The sequence below is a fragment of the Vidua chalybeata genome, chromosome 2, assembly GCF_026979565.1.
Source record: "Vidua chalybeata isolate OUT-0048 chromosome 2, bVidCha1 merged haplotype, whole genome shotgun sequence".
In the NCBI taxonomy this organism is placed as follows: Eukaryota; Metazoa; Chordata; class Aves; order Passeriformes; family Viduidae; genus Vidua; species Vidua chalybeata.
In genome coordinates, this window is record NC_071531.1 from 49,161,308 (window position 1) to 49,184,299 (window position 22,992).

At 37.8% G+C, this 22,992-nt stretch overlaps 2 long non-coding RNA genes across 4 annotated transcripts; one reads left to right on the top strand and one right to left on the bottom strand.

Annotated features, from left to right (window-relative positions):
* Positions 1-10,208: 10,208 nt before the first annotated feature.
* Positions 10,209-16,006, bottom strand: LOC128784761 (uncharacterized). 3 transcript variants are annotated; one of them, XR_008429611.1, is made up of 4 exons: positions 15,966-16,006; positions 14,823-15,045; positions 10,646-11,209; positions 10,209-10,326 (listed from the first exon to the last, which is right to left on the bottom strand). It is a non-coding gene; the product is annotated as an uncharacterized LOC128784761 (long non-coding RNA). The 3 variants fall into 3 exon arrangements; XR_008429609.1 differs by having other exon boundaries at positions 10,209-11,209; XR_008429610.1 differs by lacking the exon at positions 15,966-16,006 and adding an exon at positions 15,830-15,951 and having other exon boundaries at positions 10,209-11,209.
* A 77-nt stretch (positions 16,007-16,083) lies between these two features.
* Positions 16,084-22,992, top strand: LOC128784760 (uncharacterized). Its single transcript, XR_008429608.1, has 3 exons — positions 16,084-16,277; positions 17,216-17,322; positions 22,593-22,992. It is a non-coding gene; the product is annotated as an uncharacterized LOC128784760 (long non-coding RNA).

The following is a 22,992-nucleotide window of genomic DNA, read 5'->3' on the forward strand; positions in this document are numbered from 1 at the left end:
AAACCCCAAAGGAAAAAATGCTGGTCAAAGTTTCCAAGTTAATTTTCAAGTACATATTTTGCTTTTTTTTTTTTTTTTTCCTGAGAGACAAGATGGGAACTTTGACTTTTCAGCTCAGCCATGACATACAAGGCTCAATACTCAGTGTTTTTTGGAGCAGATTCAGATGTTTGGTGCATCACTGAGATGCTCCTAGGATCACCACAGGAAATCAGGTGCTGGTGCTCATGCTGAATGCAGATGTCCAGCAACTCATAGGACAATCTAACCCTGTTTTGCTAGTACAAAGTGTTTCTATCCTCAGGTAGTGTGAGACAAAACAAAAACCTACAATTTAAAGGCCTTGATTTAATAAATTTCTTTCACATACCTTCTTCCTTCAGATTACATGCAAACAATGTACTAAACAACACAATGGTTTGGTATTAAATGGAAGACATCCTTCCCATCCTGCTGCATGTTATAAGCACAGGATCCCAGGAATGTGCTCTGATCAACACACCTACACAGATCACTTCCAACTTTGGGGTCAGATTTAGCAGCAAAATGAGAAACAAAACTGTCACATAAAGGGAAAGATAAAGTAAGATGCAAACAGTTTATGCACTCTAGCACTGCATCTGTGAGGCTCATGTAGTTTCTTTTGTTAAAATGACCCAGTCAGTAATTTGCAGCCTAAAAAATGCTTTTTATATATATGGAACATAATAATAGTATGACAGGCTTCATTCCTATGCACTCTCAAACTCATCTGATATACTAGAACTGATTTTAAATGGAGGCTTTTAATTTTCTGTAGGCAGTTGTGCACTCAGACCTACTCAAGATCTTTTCCACCTATATATCCTCACTCTCCTGGGGTTCAGTTTTCAGTCTTCTCATGGAAAATGTACTATATTTACCTACAGTCTATGTCTGTTTATGCACTGGTTCCTGAGGTTTGCTGAAATGAGTTGCACTGGGGATTTTTAAAAGGCAGTATGCACTAGCAAATAAATTCCTGGAGTCAAACACCTTGAATAGGATTTTTCCTTCTAGATCTTCCTCACATATGGCAGCTGACTTACCACAAGCAGGAGCTTCCAGTAGTAATCACCCATCTCAACCATGCGACAATGGGCACAATGTAAACCTCTCTATTTGGGATTTTTATGTGATAACAGAGGAGGCTGTCTGCATCACAGTGCACCTCACAACTGTCCTCTCTGAAAGACTAAGGGACAGTTACAGTCTCTACATGATTCTCTGTTTTAAGGAAGAAAATGTAATGAGCTTTAAGCTTCTCCAAAAATCAAATGCATCAGCAACAAAAAACTAACAAGGTGATGAGCTGGATGGCCTACCAGGACAAAGAAACCAATAAAATGCAAAGCTACAGTAGGTCATTTTGAATAGCTCTAGCCTCACTAATTAAAAGCTCAAACCCCTCAGAAATGTCATGACACTACATATCAACATATTCCTTTCTATTCCTTTATCCTGGATTATTTTCCAAATGGGACATCCTTGTTGTCATAGCTCACTCTGAGGATGTTGGTAATGTAATAGACATCCTAGAGCTAATCTCTGTATACTTCTGCTTATAATTCTTTACAGAGTAAAAGCTATCATTTTCTGCTCACCAACTAACTGGTATTTGAAAACTTGCCAGAAAAGAAAGTGCACAAATAATTACAGATATCATCACACAAAATAAAAACTGACCCCAGTATGAATGGCAGGTAAGCAGGTCCCAAATTATTTATACATTTTGACAACCCTACATGCCAGAAATCTAATAAACTGGCAGCTGCCAGAAAATTGCATCTTAGAAATTGAATACAGAAAAGCTGTTTGCAGATAGTAAAAAGGAAAACAGCAGTCCTAGACTATACTAAATCCTGGGAAATAACAAAGTTTAATGCTATTCCTTTTGGCTATGTGTTCTCTGGGTCTTGCTGGTCTTGTGTCAGGATCCAACTCTCTTTTTCAAAGGACTGCAATCTCTAAGTGATCAGTTTGATGGATCCAGCTTGCTGCTGTTATCTATATTCCCTTCCCAGCCTTTCCAGCCCTCCATAGAGAAAGTCAGGCCTTGAATGTTGTCTGACATGGTTAATGCCTTCCTTCTCAACCCACTTCCCTAGCATACCTGTAATATTCCTGATATTTCATATATTCCATGATGTGTCTTACCTTAATCACATTTCCTGACTTGCTTCTTCATGCTCCAAATGGTTTAATGTCTTGCTATCGAGGTTGTCGCTAGAAGAGTTTTCTGATAAGGGGGGGGAAAAGCTCTAAACATTCCAGTGCCTTTGAATCCAGTCCTCTGGATTTCACAAAACTGGCCCACCTCTGGATTTTAGTCTCTTTTATAAAATTGCTTTTATCTGAAATACTTTTACCTTCTTTAAGAAAGAGTCTTACCCTGTGATTGTATAGTACCACCATCCACAATTTCACACTTCACTCCGGTGAACAGCAGTGGTTTTTTCTCTGTCCATACACCCATCTGAAGAGACGCATGTTATAAACAGTGAGTATTTTGGCACATTTAAATTAGATTTTGGGAATATTTAGAAAGAAATAAGCTGATTTATATGGAAAAGGAAAAGATGAGGCCAGTGGTGCAGGCTGAATCATTAAGCTGTGTAGGCTTATTTTATTTATCTAAACCACAAAATATAAAAAATGAGCATAACGTAATGTTAGCTAAGAAGTCAGGAAGAATAAAAACTGCTACCAGTAGAGAGGATGTTGTTCAAGACAAATTTTCAAGCAACAAGGCTGATGAACAAATGTATAAATGCCCAATTCTGTCAAGTTACTTGAACCAAGGAGAAATAATCCTGCAATAATTACACAAGATTTACATATAGGAAAAGCAGAAAAGAGAAGCTAAGAGGAAAAGGCTAGAACTGAAGCAGGACAGTGTTCTAAAATCCATAAAGGTTGTGTGTGTAGCACCACTGGATTCAGACAGATGAAAACTTCAAATCAGCCTGAGGACACCCAGATTATCTTGACAGAGCTAAACTGTGTGCCTGGCCAGGAGCTGATACAGAAATGATAACAGCCAGTGGGTAGGTACTGATTTAAAGAAAAGCAGTAGCAATTTGTTTGGAGAGCAGATGAGGTGCGGAAATGATATTTGACATCAGTTCAGTGTTTTGACCTCACTTGTCTTTGTTTTTTTAGCATCTCCTGCAACATGTCGTACTTGCAGAAAGAAATTCAATAAGCACTACCAGTATTAGTGGGTATTTGTCCCTCCCTTATGAGAAAACAGACTCTAGTTTAATGGCAGCCCATGCTTTATGATAAAAGTCTGAAAAAGGGCATCAGCCATTTTCAGTTACTTACTAACATTACTAACATTATGCAGACTTTTTATGGTGTTTTGCCCAGTTTTTTTCAAACGCCTCTTTGAGCATTTAAATGAGCTTCCAGTATTTCTACAGAAATTTCTACTTCCACAGACTAATTACATGAAAATATTTATTAATAACTTGTGTTTTCAGTTCCTTTCTTAAAAATTTCTAAAAAATCCCAAGCAAACAAGGATGACTTCATTATAAACAAGACTCACTTCAAATATAGCTCACATAAGTCTCTACAATTTTCTTGTTTTCTCAGTGAGACTGATCTTTCACATACAGACATATTGGCATTAAATTTGATTTACCATGTTTGAAAATAATTCAGTAGTGGATATACAGGAGGTGGTATTGGGATGTATCGTTTTTTTTTGTTGCTCCACTCTGACACAAATGTGATTTCCTGCCATGTTTAACAAGATTAGGTGATCTTTGTTCAGTTTCTCTCTTTCCATTCTTTCTGTGCAACTTAGAAGTTGTAATTTGAAAGAAAAAGAGGTAACAATGGTAGCATATTTGTGCCTATTTTCCAGCAGCAGTAAGAGGGAGAAGACAAACACAGTGATAATAAGCTCATAAGGGTGGCATCACCATGGTAAATTGTCAGAGTGACTCCTCAGTAGGGCACAGAACTAAATTTAGAAGACTACACTGCTGATGAGTCATTGATCACTGCACAAGAAGCATGGTCTTCTGTTGTGATACATACATCTACTGTTTTGCATGCATGGCAGTGCAGGTTGGCAGGGATTGAATTATACAGTTGTACAAGTTATGTCTTAAATTGTCACAGGTGAGACAGAGCAAACAACAATGCATGGTGGATCTGGATATTGGGGTTTAAGAACCCCCTGAGATTTGAGCTTTTGCTCTGCTTGATTTCCTCACACACTCATCCTCTCCCTCCCCACTAGCACTGTGTTCCCCAGGTCTCAGTGTCCCTCTGCACAGAGAGGTGGCTGCTGGCCAGGGAAGGACAGGCAGAAAGCCCAGTCAGATAATGCTGTGCCACTGCTCACAGGTACCAGTCTCAGATGTGAGAGATCTCTGGTCCAGAGCATCTGCTCATCCCCCAGCACTTGTCACCTGGCAGTGATCTGATCTCCAGGATCTTCTGTAACTTCCAGGATCTTTTCTCCAGTCGTGATCTTCACCGCCTTCTTTTGCAGCCCCCAGATTTCCCCATCTAAATAGTCAATGTGCAGAAGGAAATGCATGATCAGATCCTAATTGGTGGTTCTGTCTTACATCTTGTTATTAACTGGAGGAATCAGGACATGCCACAGTTATTTAGTCCCAGTGTTGTCAAAATTTAGTCAGTCCATGCCATTTGCAGCTAGCAGGCTGCATACTCACAGCTCGTGCTTGCTTATGAGTTCAAAAGTTCACTTTCAGATAATCACCCACTCACTCACAGACATACAATTATCTTCTGCCTGTCAATGTTCAGTCTAAATTATCTTCACCTACAATAGTTATTAAAAAAAAAAAAAACAGCTAAATCTTGATGGAAAAATGATTGGGGTTTTTTTTGGGTTTTTTTTTTTGGGGTTTTTGGTGGTTTTTTTTGTTTGTTTGGTTTTTTTTTGTTTTTTTTTTTTTTTTTTTCTCAAAATAAAGCATCTCAGTGACTCTGGTGCTTCTATGGCAGTGACAGCTATTAGGATTGCTGCCTTAGTGGGATACCAGGTACAAAGGCATGCACTAAAGTCAGCTTGTTATGGTTGCAGTGAAATGACTCTGAACTAGAAAACAGGCTTTTTTTTTTTTTCTCCTATCACACTACACACTGTCCTGAAACAAATTTCAAATTTTTGTGTTTAGGTTTAGATAAAATCAATAGTAATTTCAGGTAACATTTAGAAGTTGTTCTTTCTTCTGAAATTTGTCATATTAGAGCACAGGTTAGAATTTTCTAACAGATTTCCAGGGGCCGTGGCTATCTTATATGACTTTTGGAAAAGGACCTGTGTAGTACATTGGCTCTCTGGAAAGGCCAGAAGAACTGCGCTCATGCCCAAGCGGGGAAGAACTGGAAAGAGCCATGCTTTTTATATAAATTTTTTTTTTTTTTTCTTTCTGATAGCCTTCCTGTGGGAGACCCAGAGGAAAAAGAAAGAAAGAGCCAGTGTTACTTCTGAAAACGCACAGTGTGCACAGTGGCAGGGTAGATATCAGTAGGGAGACCACTGCCTAAGGTACACATCAAATGCCTGAAGAAAGTTTACATATATCTCATACACTGCCAGCAAAGAGTTCAAAAGTGGCCAGTATATCTATTCCATTGTATTTTAGCTTTGGGTGTTAAAAATACTATGAAAATAAAAGTTTTACGACAGATATTTTTTCAAAAACTTCTGCATATAGTCACTATTTCAGTACTGGCTATATAAAATGATAGAATGAAATTTAAAGAACTAGATTATGCTCTTAGCTTCACAAACATAAATCTGGAATAGCTCTGCAGAGGTTTGAGGAATTATTTCTGATTTACTGTAGGATAGCTGTGAGACAAATTGGCCTAAGGAGTATAGCTGTCTAATATTTTATTCTGTATACTGCTTTATTACTTTGCACACAAGCAAAGTAGACAACCTTCTGTTATAGGGTGATTCAGTAGCTCCCCTAGACACTGTGATGCCATTATAACCACACAGCCAGCCAGATGCATCAAGCTGACAGCTAAACAGACTCTTCTTTCAATTCCTTGGTGTCAGTTGCCACCCAGTGATTTACATCTGGAAATGAACATAAAGAAAAATACTATGTGACAGCCCACCATTTGGATGATGTCTTCATTGATCTAAAACTACTATGGGTTGAAGCAGAAATTAAAAATTTGTCAAGAGAGTAGTCTCTGTGTCCAAAATGTCTATTATTCTAACAGAACTGACTTTAATTTGTTATTACCTTGAAAAAGGAGGAAAATAAAAACAGCTTGTCAGCCACATCACAGATGCCAGGGAGACATGCAGATAAACATTTCAAAAACAAAAGGTCCAACCACAGTGGAGGTTCAGTAGAATTTACTGCAGAGTCTTGCTGTAAAGACCTTGAGAACTGAAACCGTGATTCTGAGCAAAGGAGACAACTCCCTCTCTCTTAGTACTGTTGAAATTCGTGTTGTTTACAGACTGGCACGGGGAGAGGAAGGATCAGGAAGAAAAACAAGACTTTGAAGTTCCTTTGTGCTACTGTTGTAAAGATTTACAGGGCTCAAATCCTCTAAGAAAATAATTTGGCTTAGAAAAGTTGGGTAATAAAGATTGTAGGGGTGGTAAGTTTCAGCTTCTTCAGAAGGGATGAAAGTTGGCCAAGGAATTTGGGATAGGAGACAGTGGTGTAGTTAAGGGAAGAGTCCAGGTGAAGCAAGGGTGGAAGGGTAAGGAAAACAAAGCTGACACACAAGCTGGACAGATCTTGCACTGATTTACAATGATAAAAAGACTCTTTTAGCAAGGTGTATGTTTTCAAGTTCTGGCCTCTGCTTGTATAACCTAAATTCAATTCCCCTCTGACTTCTTTTGAGATGTGACTGCAACTAAACTTGTTTCCATAGTGTTCTACTTCCATATGCTGTGTATAGTTTATTACTGAGGTTTATAACATTTAATTTGTAAAATTACAGGTTGATTAGCATTGATATCAGCATTGCTAATGCAGTAGTGAAAATCAAAACAGCCTCACTGGTATATGAGGCATGACTTGTTTGGCCGATGAGTCTCACTCAGACAAACTCAATGAAGCAAAAAAAATTTCCAATTAATGAGCGAGCACTCCGGACAAGATCTGTGCATCCTCTTTCACAAAGTCTTGTTTGACACCCTCAATTTACCTGCACTTCAGAACACATAGTTGGGAAATGCTGCTTGCTGCTTGCTCTCAAAAGCCTGATGTAAAAGTCCTCTCACTACACACAATTTAGCATATATGGAAATTTTCACTAAAACAGTGAAAAAGGGTTGATCTGGGAAGGGATGCAGCAATGTACAGAAGCAGGTCAAGTTGTAATACTGCCTATAAATCTTATATTTGAAAAAATGGAAGCACTCAAGCACTGTGTAATTGTAAGTTCATGTGAGAAAACCAAAGGTTCAAAGGAAAAGGAAGAGTTGCTTGCCCCAAAACCATGGAATGTTGCTGCTTTGGCAACATCCCTGGATGAATGAGTCAAAGTTTGCAGGGAGAGAAAATGTTTTTGGAAGTGGGAAACCAGACAGTCTTTCAGATGTGTAATCCCTTATTTATATATGACATGGAAACAGAAAACTTTAAACACAGGCTGAGAACAACTACCCTGAACAAAACTATTAACTTTTGTAGAATAATGCGATAAAGTAGTTGTAGCCAATGTGAGGAAAAAAAGTTGTTAATTTATTACTCGTCAAAAATGGTGGTATGTGAGAAATGGAATGTGAGAAAAATAGATTTGGTTTCTACAAAAGCCATGATTTCTAATATTTAGTAATTTTAGTTCCCAAGACCATCTTTTGGAGGCACTTTGTAAGCAGGAGAGATGTCTCCCTTGGTGTTGAGAGCACGGAAGTTGGTACCCAAGGACCCATATGGTGAGAAATGTTTTCCTTCTGGTTAACTGGGTATTTTGAGCCTTTGTCTGTTGTCTGTGTGTGTTCTTTTTGGTGTGCAGTGGTGCCTTAACTTCAGCTATATGGTTCACATGTGGGCATCTGGTGCACTGGATCTTCCTGCAAATAGAGGAGCTGGAGATTTTCATGGTCCTATTACAGGAGCATAATTTCTAAGATGTGGTAGTATAGTGGCAGGTTCTATGCTGGTTTATCCATGCTGGTCATAAGGAGAAGCATGTTCTAATGTTGATATTAGGCAGGTGGGACAGATGCCTGAAGATTTTTTCCTATAAAAATTCATGAACAACATTATCCATTTCTAGCAGGCCTACCTTCCTCACACCCTTCTGTTGCAAGGGTTGGATGAGTAATTCCCACATCACTTTTCTTTCCTTCTTTTCCTTGAAAGAGTCAGAGTGGAACCAAAAATTGATTAGAGCCATGTACAGTTGCCTTTTAGATAAATCACTCCAAAAGACTCCCCTGCTTTGAAGCTCTGCTTCCCTAAGTTGCTTGTACCACAACTGTTCTGTTCTATGCAGGTCAGCTGTTGAGATAGAGAGCAGAAGCCGTACCTCATGCTCATGTTTTCAAAATGGCACTGAATTACAATTCTGCTGAAAAACTTAACATTGCATTATTCTAACACATAAAATACAATTTGCTCCCCCAGGAATAAGCTAAGCAAAAATAAGATAATGCAGCACAAGAAAACATTCAAGAAGCATACAGCTGAGTACTGTTTAAAATTCAGGGTCATGTTGTGCCTTCAGGTATATCAGATCACAACACTTGTGGATGACATAATACAAATATATATGTTTATCTGAGGCCATAAATTTGCCTTCAATTTGGACATACTTATTTTTCCTGGAGCCTGACTGTCTACCCCTTTGAAGTCCTATGTAAATTCCAGATCTGCCCTGCTATTATTTGCCAGTACTGTAGTGCATGAAATTGGGAAGAGAATTCGTTTAGTTGAAGATTTTTTCTTTTCAGGAAAACCATCCAGAGGTCTAAGGCAACCACTGGGTCAGTTTTTGCATATCTGTTTGGAAGCATGAAACAGAAGAAAGAATGATTGGAGGGGTCCCTTGTCTAACAGTCAGGGGCTATAACTAACTTATAAGGATATTAGGTAAATTTTCAAAGAGCTTAGGCAAATTACAGATTTTATTTTTACAAATAAAAATTCCCATTTTTATAACTGACTTCTGAGTCTGAATGTCAGACTGAATGTATACTGAAATAATTTCAGTGTTTCTCTTTGTATCTGAGTGTACATTTGGAACTAACCTAAAGCCACAAAACGTAGTATCTGGAGCAGCACCAGAGACTGCCTATGTTACCTTCTTTCAAACCCCTTTCCCAACCTATGCTTGTCAAATAATGATGTTGTTGAATCAGCGTAGTGAAAGAATTGTATGAAAGTCAGAAGAAAAATGGAGGATTCCTTTATAGAAGTCGTGGACATTCATAAACATCAGGAATAGACAGAGGATATGTGGGAATCAATTCAGCAGAAGTTTCATTTTCATCTGCTTGTAGGTGTTTTTGGACCGTAGGAGGAATATGTAATAATGGTTTTATAATCACAAGAAATTTGGCTGTAGGATGATGTACTGATAGAGCAATTTGTTTCTGGTTTTACTCAGATTATTCACTAGTGTAAGCAATATGTTTGCATGAACAGTGAAAATAGAAAGCTTATTTTTCCCATTTTTAGTCAAGGATAACTAAATGTATACAATGTGCAACGTCAGAAATAGCTTCACAGTGTGCATCGTGCTTAAAATAGTTACTATTCCTGTCTCACTTGCACAATTTCATTAGCACATTTATGTACAGGGCTTAATTGGCAGAAGACTAGCAGTTCTTATAGGAGCCATTTTGATAGGACATTTAATTTTTAAAAATTATTTGAAGAGAAATAGTATTGAAAAGATTAATTTATACTAAAAAATTACATGTGATGCAATGATTGTTTTATCATTCTTTAGCCATTTTAGCTTAAAGGTATACTTGCTAAAATACAAAAAAACAAACAAACAAAAAACAAACAAACAAAAAAAAACCAAAACCAACCCAAAAATGCAAAACCTAATCTGAGTTTTATAGAACTCAGAAAGAAGAAATTATTATAGTTTGGTCTTCTCCACAATGAGAAATCAAAACAGAGACATAGCTGATCTTGAGTAATTTTATTAAATCAAAAAACAGAATGTGATTTTTGAAGGTAATAAATGATAAGACACACAATACAAGTAGACTTCTGCCAGCTGTAACTGAGGAGGACGCATCCTAATCTTGTAGAGGCTGTGTTCAATGTTGGAACAAAAAGCCCTGCCAAAATGCACAGCAAGTCTGTGGGACCAGCTCTGGAAAATTTTGAATGAACTGTCATTAACCAGTTAATGCCTGACTTCCAATTTTTTGCCCAGCAATGTAAAAGACAAAAATGTGTTGCAAGACATGTTCCAAGGGTCAAAGATCAAGAGAAGTTGAAGCTGGCTCATTTCTAAGGAGGCAGCATGACAAGGGTCAGAAAGGTATAACATAGGGAAGGGATGAACACTGATGAAATTACGAGTGGTTGGACAAAATGTCAGACGCACAGAGAGATGGTGCTTTGATATTCAGAAAGATATGTTATTTAGGGCTGTGCTATTTGAAAAACTAAACAAAAACCTGTCTTACATTTCCTCAAGGGCTAAAATTCCAGTGGTTAACAAATTCCATTCAAAGTTCTTTTTCTTTCTTGTCAGCCTGGACATTTGTAAGGAAACTCAGAAAGGGCAGAGCACGATGTGGATTCCTGGGGGTTGTGTGGAAGTGAGGAATGACTTGGTTAGCAGAGAGGCTGTTTCCAGAGTGTTGGTCTGCAGGAAAGCTTAAGTAGATACAGGGTGTGTCAGTGTTTTCTAGAGATACAGGTTTTGGAACTGACAAGGGATGGGAAATCATATTAAACACTCTGTGCATGCCCTGAATCAATTACCTTTTTGGATATATTGTAATCTCTTTGAGATCTGGCCCAGAAAGGGTTAGTCCGGAGCATCATCCTTTCAGTGTGAATTTTATGCTCCTTCCAACATGAGTGAGTCACCATTGCCTGGCTAACAGGCAATGATATTTGTTGATAAGAATGTCACACAGTGCATGTAGAATGAGAGGTGTTGCAAATGAAATTATGTCAAGCAGAGATCTCACCAGAATCACAGAGTCTTAGAAGGTAGGTGAACATACAAGGGTCTTCTGTAGCTGAAAGAGAGGTACAGACAAACATAGGACTTGTCTTACTCAGCTGACTAAATATCTGGGTCACCCTCTGAAGATGCCTCTACTGACTCCATAAAGATCCCAGGGAGACTCCTAAATTAGGTGCCTGAGCTGCCTAAATGTCTGTGTGATCAACTGAACCATCGCTATGATTTCAGCTTAACTTTGCAATGTGTTTCTAGTACAGGGTTTTTGTTTAGCTTCATACATATGATAATAACCTTCTAAGTAAAACTTTAGAAACATTTTTTGAAGATTCACCTTGTCATTGCATCCTCTGCTCAGTTGAGAAAATTTGGAGATAGCTTTCTTTAGGCTTTTTTTTTTAACTTAGGGAAATGGTATTAGCTTTTGAGAACATCAAAATATCTCTGTCATCCTCTATCAATCACAGTAATTTTCTTAATGAAGAGATTGGTTTTGTTGTTATGGCAGCTGGGCACAGGCTGAGAATAATTCAGAGGCATTTCAGAGATTTCTGACTAACTGCATGATGTGACACTGTTTTTAGATGACTTTTTATTTTCTCCTGGTCTTCCCATCTTCTTCTGGTGTTTGGAAATTATTTTTTATTTTTGTAACTCACTGGACATTAATCTCATTGCACTTCTGCTAAAGTCAATCCAGGAGCGTTATGGCTCTGCAGAAAAATATAAATGACACAATCCACCCACGAGCATTTCTTTATGCAAAGTATCTCCTTCCTTACCTCATGACTTGGTGGCTAGTAAAAAATTGTAATATTTATTTATGACAAATTGAATAAGACTCAACGACAAAAAGGTAGAAAGGTCAATACAAAGCACATTATGATGTCTCATTTTAATAAGAGTCCCATCCTTAACTAAAAGTGTTGTAATTCTGATCAAATTTACTCATTTTCTTGCTTCAGTTGGCAATTGTAACTATATTTATTTTCTTTTCCACAGTCAAAATGCTCAAATGTAGTAATTATTTGGGGGTATAGGCTTTTTATATCTTGTAGGTTCCTCAACATTATGAAAAGATTCAGCCTTTAAAATTTATGACAGCGCACATTTTTTTTCCAAAAAGTGTGGTATGATTATATAGTCATAGTATTTAATGTTCTTTTGTTCCTACCTCAGCTAGAGTAATTATTTTTAATATGAAGTGATATGGTGACAATATTACTTAACATAGTAATTCAGCTTTCTTTAGGCCTGAAAGAATATGATCCTTTGTTTGTTATAAACAATTACATTTCAAATTCATAATATTCAGTTTCAAGTAAGAGTAATTTACAGAATGGTATAATGTAGAAGCATGAGTAATCATGCCTATCTTTCATGTGAACACTTGAAGTGACACTGATTGCAGTGGCATTCTGTATCTCATCTTCCCTAAATAAAATGAAATGAGCTACATTTCACTGTGATTCATAGGGGTTTGGGGACTTGGATGCCTATCTCAAACTCACACACCTTGCCAAGGTTGTCATCATGGTGCTTAATAGGGGAATTCAATACTTTGGTGAACTAAATCTCTCTTACGTGCTTGTCTCTTTCTATTGACAGTAAATAAAGCATTGAACAGCTACATTCCTAAGTGGGAATCTCAGCTGTCCACCTGAATTTGGATTGACTTAAACATGCAGATAACGTATCTTTTTCCTTTAAGGTATTTTGCAGCTGTACAAAGTAAAACTTCTAAGTTAAATGCTGCACTGACGATATAGAGTATTTCAAGTAAAAAGCCGAAGGCTTATCAGAGGAAATATTAACAGTATGGGAAGTATGCAAAATAGCTTCAAAAAAAACTTATACTAAAATGGAGGCTACTTGTCTTCCACTTCTGAGTTTGTAGATCAAAAAAATGAAAGGACACTTTTTAAGTGCAATCTGTCTTCCATAGCTTAATTCAGGAACGATATATTTAAAGCCATTAGCAGATTGGACTCTATTATAGAATAGTAGAATAGTAAAGGCCTTCTAGGCCATTTTTTTCTTGAAGCTGCAAGAAAGTTGGATCTTCATAAAGCCTAGATGGCAGTCTAGATTCATAAGATGGTTTTGACAAGGATTTTCAGCAGGATTGGCAAAGATGGGAATTTCCCTAATTTTCTGTTTGATTAAGATTTTCCGTATCACATTTACTGCGATTGCTCCCAACTCTTTTGACGTTCTTTCCTTGTTCTTTTCCAGAAAATTATTTTCTAGATCCCTTGAAAGAAGGGGGGGCATAATGTAGGTAGCACTGTACATAACACAATCTCACCAACTGCCTTCTTTAAATATATTCATTTTGTGGTATCCTTTATGTGACAGAGCAGCCCCCAATACTGGGGACAGGCAGGGATTTAATGCTCAAGTTTCTCCTTGGCCCTTTAACTACATAGGGTGAATGCACTCCATGAGTTTAACCCCAGAGTGTGAGTTCCTCTGCAGGTACATCACTGCTTTCAGTGAAGTCAATAGGACACTTACATGCAGCAAGGCTTACAGCCATCATTCTGATATCTTGTAAGTCAGCATAAATCAGATTGAATTCTGGGTTCCTATTGTCTGGTGATCATTACCAGGGTAACGAGAAAAGGGGAAAAGAAAAAAAAAATCCCTGAAAGAAGAATTATTAGAAATCTGCCCTCTGTAATGCTATTCAAAGGGTTCAGTTATTTGAGAAAAGTTGCCTGGATAAAAATAGATTCCTCATTGATAGTTAGATCATTGAGACTCCATAAAAGGAGACGCTATTGAAAAAGTTCCTGCAAACTGGCTTTGTTTGGCATCTGACTGGAGCCCTGAAGCTACCAGCAGCTTCCTGCCTGCCACTCCTGGAAATCCCTTAGATAGTACAAGCAATAAACACTACCCCAGTGGGAAACTGCAGAGTAATGTTTTACACTGATTACATGCTAACAGCAGGGAGAAGCTTGATGTGGACTTTCAGAAGTCAAATATATGAGCTGAATACCCTTTTCTTATAATAAATAACTTATCAAATCTAGGACACTACACTATTCTCTCAGATAAAGAGGGCTTAAAATTACATTCACACTCCCCTTAAGCCAGTGACAGTGATGTGGCTCTGAAAAGCATTAAATTATTCCTGATTCTCCAGTAAGTCAAACTATATTCTTTAAAGTTAACTGAAAAAAAAAGAGCAATGGGATTTGTATTTAAAATTTCATATGTTTGCAAGGTAGTACAAGTGATTGATTTTTTTTTCTTCTTGTTGAATGAAGTAATTGCCATACATGTATTTTAGAATATATTTTTAAAAATTATTTTAAAGAACCCCAAGCGCATGGAAACAAAATAAACACAGGTGAATTTAACACATTTGACAAGGGAAAAAAGTGAATTGAATTCTGATTGAAAAGTGTGGTTTGGTGACTGACTAAATCTTCCTATAACTGTGGGTATTGTCATAAGAGTTGATGTCCTTGGTCCACAGGGAATAAAAAGTTTCACAGAGTATTTGTAATGTTATGTTATATTTATATGAATGAAAAGCTCAAGATTTGGTATCTAATAATACTTAGTATTTTTAAGAATCAATGTGCATAAACTTTATATTGAGGCTAGTGACTTAATATTTATATGTGGGTTTCAATTTTGCTGATATTATTCATTACCTTATATTGCATTTAGTAACAGCAATGGTGTCTCAGCTACATTTCTGTGTGGAAATCTTCTAGCCAACCTTTCTGTGAGTTTGGCAGGTTTTGGGATTTTTTTCTAAGTTTCTGGTGTGCTTTTCATTGGTGCTCTTTTATAGCTTTCTCTCTGCTTCGGACACTGCGTGCCTTTCCATTGCTTTTCCATTTAATAGTTCTAGCTCCAATTCTTCTGCCAAGTCTGTTAGAAGGAAAAGGGCTGGATTTAATTTTCCTGATGAAGGAATCATATTGAGCCCTGGCAAAACCTTCCAAAACTAAGCTATGGGGGAAGCTGCAGTGTTCCCACTGATACAGGAACTACATTTGATGGATGTTTTAGGACAGGCTGCCCTTAGGAGCTATTCTTACACACAAACATCAAGTACAAGAGACTGAGAAAATATTTGAAAAGAAAGAATAAGCTGTTGAAAACCACTACAACAATGCTTCATAAGATCTGATGAGTACTCTCTTCAGTCCTCATTTAGTGCTGCATTGCTAACAAAATTATGTGTGAAGTCAGCTGCTCCTCTCCTCCACTTCATATCACTGTGGGCTGCTGAAACGCAGCAATTCAGCAGCTCCATCATCTGGTTGCATAAAGATTTGGTGAAGCCACTTAAAGTGGGTCTACTTCTGATGCCAAGAGCAGAGGGTATCAGCTGAACCAGCTCAGGCATTTTCAAGCACCTCTGAGGATGGCTGTTCCACAATGTTCATGGATTCCAGGGTTTTTTTAGGTAAACTTAAGGAGAGAGTCTGTGGGAACCTTATGATGTTCAACAAGCCCAAAGTGCAAGGTGCAGCACTTGAGTTGGGGCTTCCCCAGAAAGGAGTACAGATTAGGAGAAGTCATTAAGATTAGCCTTGCTGAGAAGGAATCCCCTTGGATGAAAAGCAGGAGACAGGAGAGAGGGGGGCTCAATGGGGCTGGGAAGGAGGGAGCTGGAGGCAGAGGGAGTGGGGGCAGGAGTGCCAAGGACCTGAGAACAGGAAAGGGGGTGAGGGAGTTGGGTGGCACTGTGTCCTGCCTGGGCTGGACACCCTCTGGCCCAGGATCTGGCATTTCTACCCCGGCCCTTGTCCAGCTGAGCCTCCACCACATACTCTGGCACTCACCCCTGCCCAGTCTGCGCTACCACAGCCCTGCCTGCTCTGCCATGCTCTGGTGATCGTCCCATTGTGACCTGTCCCTCTGTTGTCACTGAGGATGGAATCCCAACAAAGAACTCCTCACCTCTCTCCTTCCTTCTACATTAACTTCTTCTTACTATTCCCTTTTTTGTCTCCACTTTTGTCTACTCTGTTCTCCCATTTCCTTTCTTCCCCCTTTTTCAAGGCCTGGTTGCCAGAGTCTCTCGGGAGGCAGTCCTGAAGGGTAAAGCAGTCCAGGAAGGCTGGGCATTCTTCAGGAAGGAAATCAGTTTCTGGGTAAAAAACGCCTGCAGGGCCAGGCTTGGAGAGTGGTGGTGAATGGAGTTACATTCAGCTGGCACCGTGTCACCAGTGGTGTTCTTCCAGTCTTGTTTACTCCCCCTCCAGCAAGATCAGGGAGAGAACTGGAAGGGTAAAAGTGAGAAAAATTTTGGGCAGGGATAAAGACAGTTTAATAGGGAAAGCAAAAGCTGTGCAAACAAGCAAAGCAAAACAAGGAATTCATTCACTCCTTTCCACAGACAGGCAGGTGTTCAGCCATCTCCAGGAGAGCAGGTTCCCATCACATGTAATGGTTACTTGAGAAGACAAACACTATCACTCCAAATTTTCTCCCCCTTCCTCCTTCCCCCCACTTGATATTCTGAGCATGGTGTCATATGGTCTGGAATACCCCTTGGATCTGATTGTGTCCTGGCTGTGTCTCCTCCCATGCACCCCCAATTCCCTCACCAGTGTGGCAGTACAAAAAGCAGAAAAGGCCTTGGCTCTGTGTAAGTCCTGCTCAGCAAGGACTTACAGAACAATCTCTAACAGAAGAATCTCTATAACATCAACCCTGTTGTTTTGTTCAGCACATATCCTAAACACAGACCCATATAAGCCACTGTGAAGACAATTGATGCCATCCCAACCAAAAACAGCACAAGGTGCAACTAAAATGTCTTCTTTGGGATACCACAGAGAGGTTTTTTTAGGTTAGAAATAGCAGTCCTTGTGAATCCTGCAGTTTGTGACTCTCTGGCTTGTTTTCTTCAGACCTTTTCTATGATATTCCACACTGCAGAAGGTAAAAAAAGATTGATGAGAAATTGACTGAATGGCACAACAGTGAACCATTACTGTTAAATCAAGGTTTTCCCTATCTCAAACAAATATTTAAATAGGAAACAATCTGTGAAAATTGTTACTAACCTTCTTTTCTGTCAACACAGAGTGCTGAAGCAGACCTTGCATTGGGACCATTACTTGCTATGAAGGTAAAGAAACTGGGGCAAGAGTCTCATGTGGGGTGACTGGAAGTGAAACTGCTGCTTAGAAGGTAAATGACCTCACTAAGGACCTTAAAACAAATGGAAAAAGAGGCTCAGTTCTAGTAGCAATGATAAAGGAGGAAAATGAAATATCAATTAATCTTAAAATAAACAAAGAACAAGAATTATTATTTTAGAATGAAAATGGCTTTGCCACTTACCTTTCTGTACAACAAATGCCAAGACTTCTCATTATTCTGTTTCTTTTAGAGGCAAGGGCAGCAGAATGAACATGTTCTTTTCAGTACAATTTCCAGGGGATAATTGAAATATAATTGCATTTTTTTTGAGGTGTATAGATTTAAACTTTATTTTGTTTTTAGATACTTTCACTTTCTAAGAAAAGGAAGAAGTAGTAAAGTAGCTAATAAAGTCACTCAGGTTTATCCTTTTCAATTACTTTTACAGACTTCAATGGAAAAAGTCTTTATACTCTTTCCCCCTGATATATAGTAATAATGAAAAAAAAATCACTCTTTTTTTTTTTTTTAATTCTCATCTTTTAGGAACAACTGAGACAGTGTCAGTTCTGATTATGAGTAATTATGGAGCTGGCAGAGACATTAAAGGATAATTCAACAATGGCCTAAGCAAAATATAGGCTGAGAAATTCCTTTCCATTTGTGTTAGCTGCATTTTGTCATCATTGGAGAAGATACAAAAATAGTAGAGGAGAAGTCATTCCTACTTTCCAAACTAGCCCCTGCATAAGGATGTTGACTGTCTAAAATATTGGGTGCCCATGTAGTCAAGGAAGCACTTGAACAAATCAGTCAATAGACATTGGCACAGACAGACAGGATGGCTAACTTGTTCCCTGGAAGTGTCAACTGCCCATGAGCCCCGCGCAGGGTGGGCCAAGGCACTCTGTCCAGCCAAGGTGATAGAGATTATGTAGAGTGAAATCCACCTTTAGTCGCTCAGTACAACTAGGTTTTTCAAACTGCAGAAGGAGTCTCCTTGTTTTATTTATTGTTTCATATTGGATAAGTTAAATGAATGTCAAGGACTTGTTTTTTAATTCAAATATTTCTTCATTTGCTGACATCTGTTATCATCTCTAGTCAGTTATTATTAAAAAAAATAGAAAACAAGACCTTCAACTTTCCTTATTTGACAAAGGGCAGAACATTTCTAATGAATCAATCTTCATCATCCACTTTATTTAGCATCACACTGGCACAGGACACTGACATTTTCTCTTTCAAAGACTGAAGCTCCTCATCACCTGTGTAAAAGGAAGAATAAGTTATTTTTCCTTTTCATCTTTGATAGTTTAAATTAGACTGTGTTTCTGGCTCCCTCACAGACAAGGTTCTTTTAAGGCAGCAGAAAAGGGCCAGTGTTTGAAGAACATTAATTATAGGTTCAGATGATAAAAACTGGCTGGAGTAGGCTAATTTTTATAAAAGACCTTATCCTGTCATGTTCTTGGGAAAAGAAAAAGAAGAAACAAGATAAAAACCAAAAAGCCTCAGCACCCCGGACTGAAAGAATCACATGAAATGCATACAGAAAACTATCCTCTCACCTTTGCTCAAAGCTCATTTTATTGGCAAATTTGAAATGACAAAAATTACTCAACTCTTGCTTAGATGAACATCTAATTTTTTTTCCTAAGTATAATAATCATCCAGTCCAACTTTCTGACCACTTCAGGGCTGACCAAAAATCAAAGCATGTTACTAAGGACATTGTCATATGCCTCTTAAACACTGATAGGTTTAGGACTTTCAGAGTAAGAGTTTGTTTCCTGTGCATACTATAATAGACTAGAATAAAAGTAAACACAACTGCAAGTAAAGAAAACTTTTCTTGGGCTTTTATCTTTAATTTCCAATTTTTGGTCAAACAGCTCATTCTGGATCATTTCTTTCCTAATGCAATGCTGTATAACATTGTCCATGGATTCTTGCCTACAGATGTTGCCTCTATATAATAGTGTCAGATATGATAAACTTCAAGGTTCTTCTTTCACTTGAGAAGAACACTGTAAGCCACTCAATTTCCCCTGTGTTTCTCTGCTGAGCACCATTTTAGTGTAATCCTGTCTAAAACATGCATGAAATATAGTACAGATAAACAGAGATTTGGGACCAAACAATATAAATTATTAAAAGCACTTAAAATCTCTGCATGAATCCAATCTAAAAAGCATCATTTAAGTAAAGAATCAATCCATAACATTTCTCAGAAAAAATAAACTGTAGAGGAATTGTTGCAATTACTCTCTCCTGATATATAAAGAACTGGTGAATTCCAGCAAGGTTAGAAAGTGAGACATTTAAAACTGTTTTTTTTTTTCCCCAGATCAATACAAGAAATTAATTTTCTATGCTTCCCTCTTGATGTATATGGGTTAGTGCATTTTAGAAAAGGACAAAATAGACACAGAGATATTAAAAAATGAAATTTCAGAGTCAAAAGCCTGGATTGTGTGCCCTTAGTACACAGAGTCAACACTGGGTATCAATTAAAAAATTAGCTGGGGGAAAGCTGCTGTATAACTGGCAGTTTAGGGGATTCAGGAGTAGAGTAGAAATTGTAATACTTTGCTGCCATTCTGGCCCAGAATAGAAATTTTAATGCATAAGGTGAAATGTTGTAGCCCAAAGGGAGATCAAGTCATCAGAGGTATACCTGAATTGATGGTGCTTCATTCAGAGAGGCAAGCCTTACTTTTGCAGAGATTTTTCAACCTAGATCTTCCACATCCTGATCTTTTTGTAGGGGCCCAGAGTCTCTTTTGAAAGGCTTGTCAAACTCAGCAGGTTTTCCTCTGATTCACACTGGTATGAGCAAAATGCAAACAGACCAAGGACTGTCATCAGATGTTTTTTACACAAATGACCCAGGCAGATTTCAGGGGCAGGTCAGGTTCTCACAGCTCCTCATTGCTTTTGGCTGTAGGAGCCTACCTGACAGATGAGTTACCAAAGCAGAGTACCAAAGCACCTGAGCCTTGGGACCCAGTGAAATTTCCAGACATACTTCACAAGGTCTAATAGTCTCACTCCAAATGTAACAAACTAAAAAAGGAGGAAAAAATAAAACCTCTATCCCCCAAAACAAAACCATAACCCACCCTTAATTAATAATTATAATAAGACATCCTATACTGGTATAGCTTATTCCTAGAAAACACTGTAATTTACTGCATAAATGCAGTTTATTAAAATCCACACAGCATTATTTGTGGGTATTCACAAATATATGGGATGAAAATACTGACTTGAGAGCTGCAATGTGAAAATGTTCTCTGCAATGTCGGACTTGGGCGTATGTTTCTACTCACTGAGAAAAAAAAAGGAAAAAAAAAAGACTATAATGAAGAAAACAAGTATTATCAAAATGGAGGTGTTTCCAGATGTTTCCAAAATTAAAGTATTGTTATTTGTTCAACATGGGCAATGATCACACTGAAAAAGACTAAGCTTCTCCTTGCTCAGATTAGTCTAAAATTACTGTGAACATACCTAAAGTAAGCTTTCATCCTCACCCAAGGAGATTATATGCAATTATGTTATTTGACTGAATTATGGACTCTAAATCTGTGGGGTTTATTCACAAAAAGTACTTTAATGGGTATAAAAAGAAATGGAACTTGTAAGGTTATTATGAAGCTATTTTAGAAAATATGAATTAGTGGATTTTGCTCATGCCAAGATTTTATTTTACTGACTCACTTCTATATTGCCATAGAATACAGTGACAATTCAAAAAGTAGGAAAAATAAAAATGGTTTGGTCGAATTAGGCAGAAGTCATTGAAAATATGTAATTCATAGTTCAGAATAGTGAAATGAATAATGTTTCAAAAAATTTGCATGTATCCTTTCACATGCATATTTCATATAAAGATTACATTTCTTGTTAAAAACTATGTTCAGTATCTCTTGCCCAGGCATTCATGCAAGTAGAAAGTGTTGAAATTGGTCCCATCCTTTGTTTTTACATTTTTAACTTTTACTGGTATTAAATTTTGCCATTCTGAGCATATTCTTTTCAAACTGCAACATTTATGCATAACTTTTTTATAGTTCATACCAGATCTTGGCTACAGATGCTGTAATTTGATGTACTCTAAGCACTTGATATTTGATATACTCTAAACACTACGAACACTTGTGTTTCCATAGTTCTTTCAGTAATTCTGTGTATTAAAAATACTCAGGCAAAAAAAAAGAATTTCCATCTAAAAATTGTTTTGAAAATTATATTGGTCATTGGACAGACATCCTGTGCACATTTATTTAATTTAATAATGTTCTGTGAGTCTGTAATCTTCATGAATCTTTAGAATAAATCAAGCTTTTCCTGTCCTTTAAGAACCTCCTAGTAAAGGTGACCAAATGCTATTTAATTTTGAATTTTGTTTCCAAAAATTCTGGCTAGTTTTTCTCCCATCTGGAAATGTGAACAGTACATCAGTAAGAATTTAGCAAACATATGTTACTCATATGAACGCATTGTTCATATTATAAGATTTTACAATTGAGAAACACAGTTTTCAAAATGTTTGCCAAACTCTGTTTCCATTACAACTTAGGGGTAGATGTGACAATATTGACACAAGTTTGAATGCTGTGTCTGTGGTGGGCTGACCCCAGCTGTCAACTCAGACCCCATTCAGTCACTCTCAATCCTTCCCAAGCAGGCTGAGGGAGGATAAAAGTGAGAAAAAAACTCTTGGGTTGAGATAAACACTCTAGTAAGCAAAGGGGAGGGATGGAGGGAAGAAGAAAAGAAAAGAAGTCATGCTAAAAACCATCCACAACCAACATCAAAGCAATGCCCTGACAGTCCCCAGGCAATGGTTATTCCCTCTCCATTTTATTGCTGAGCATGTTATGGAATACAGGAAGCATCCCTCTGGTCAGTTGGGGTCAGCTCTCCTGACTGACCAAATCTCCTTGACTCTGTCAATCCTTGCCCACCTCAGCCTCCTCTCTGGGGCAGCACAGTGAGAAACTGGGATGGCCTTGACACTAAATAGCTAAAACACAGATGTGCTGTAAGCACTTTCTTGGTCACCAGTCAAAAACCATACAGCTGTGAAGAAAATTAACTCCATCCGAACTAGACTTAGTGCAGTGTGGATGTAGAGAAGACATTTCAGCCATTTGCATGATTGCAGACCCAATTTTTAAACAAAATTAATAATTATTTATTTTATTAATAGTTTCTAATTCTTTGTTTGCAACAGCCTGAGCATGTACCTGGCTTAATTAATATGCTATCTTTTAGAATGTTTGTTGCTCTCTCATTCATTCTAACAGGAGTCAGAACATACCTGACCATCATCAGTGTCCTTTACAAAAAACAGAGGCCAAGAGAGCTGTCATTCAAAAAATGAATGGAAGGAGAAGTCAAGGACCATCTCTTGAATAATTTGATCTCCTCCTCTACTTGAAAGAAGGAAGCAGTGACACCAAGTAGTACACCTGTCAAATTGTCCAAAGAGCAGAAGATGGATCAAATTCCTCTTTTCCCATGAAAACAGAATTATTTTGAAGCCTCAAATGCAAAACCCAGGACTATGCACCCCAAAAAGCCCCACTATGCAAACAGGGTAGCATAGTGTGTAGGGTGCTCACCTGAAGAGGAAAGTTTGGTTCTACATAACTCAGTGTTAGTAGTCTGCTAATTGAAAAATAGAACGAATATTATTTATTGGCT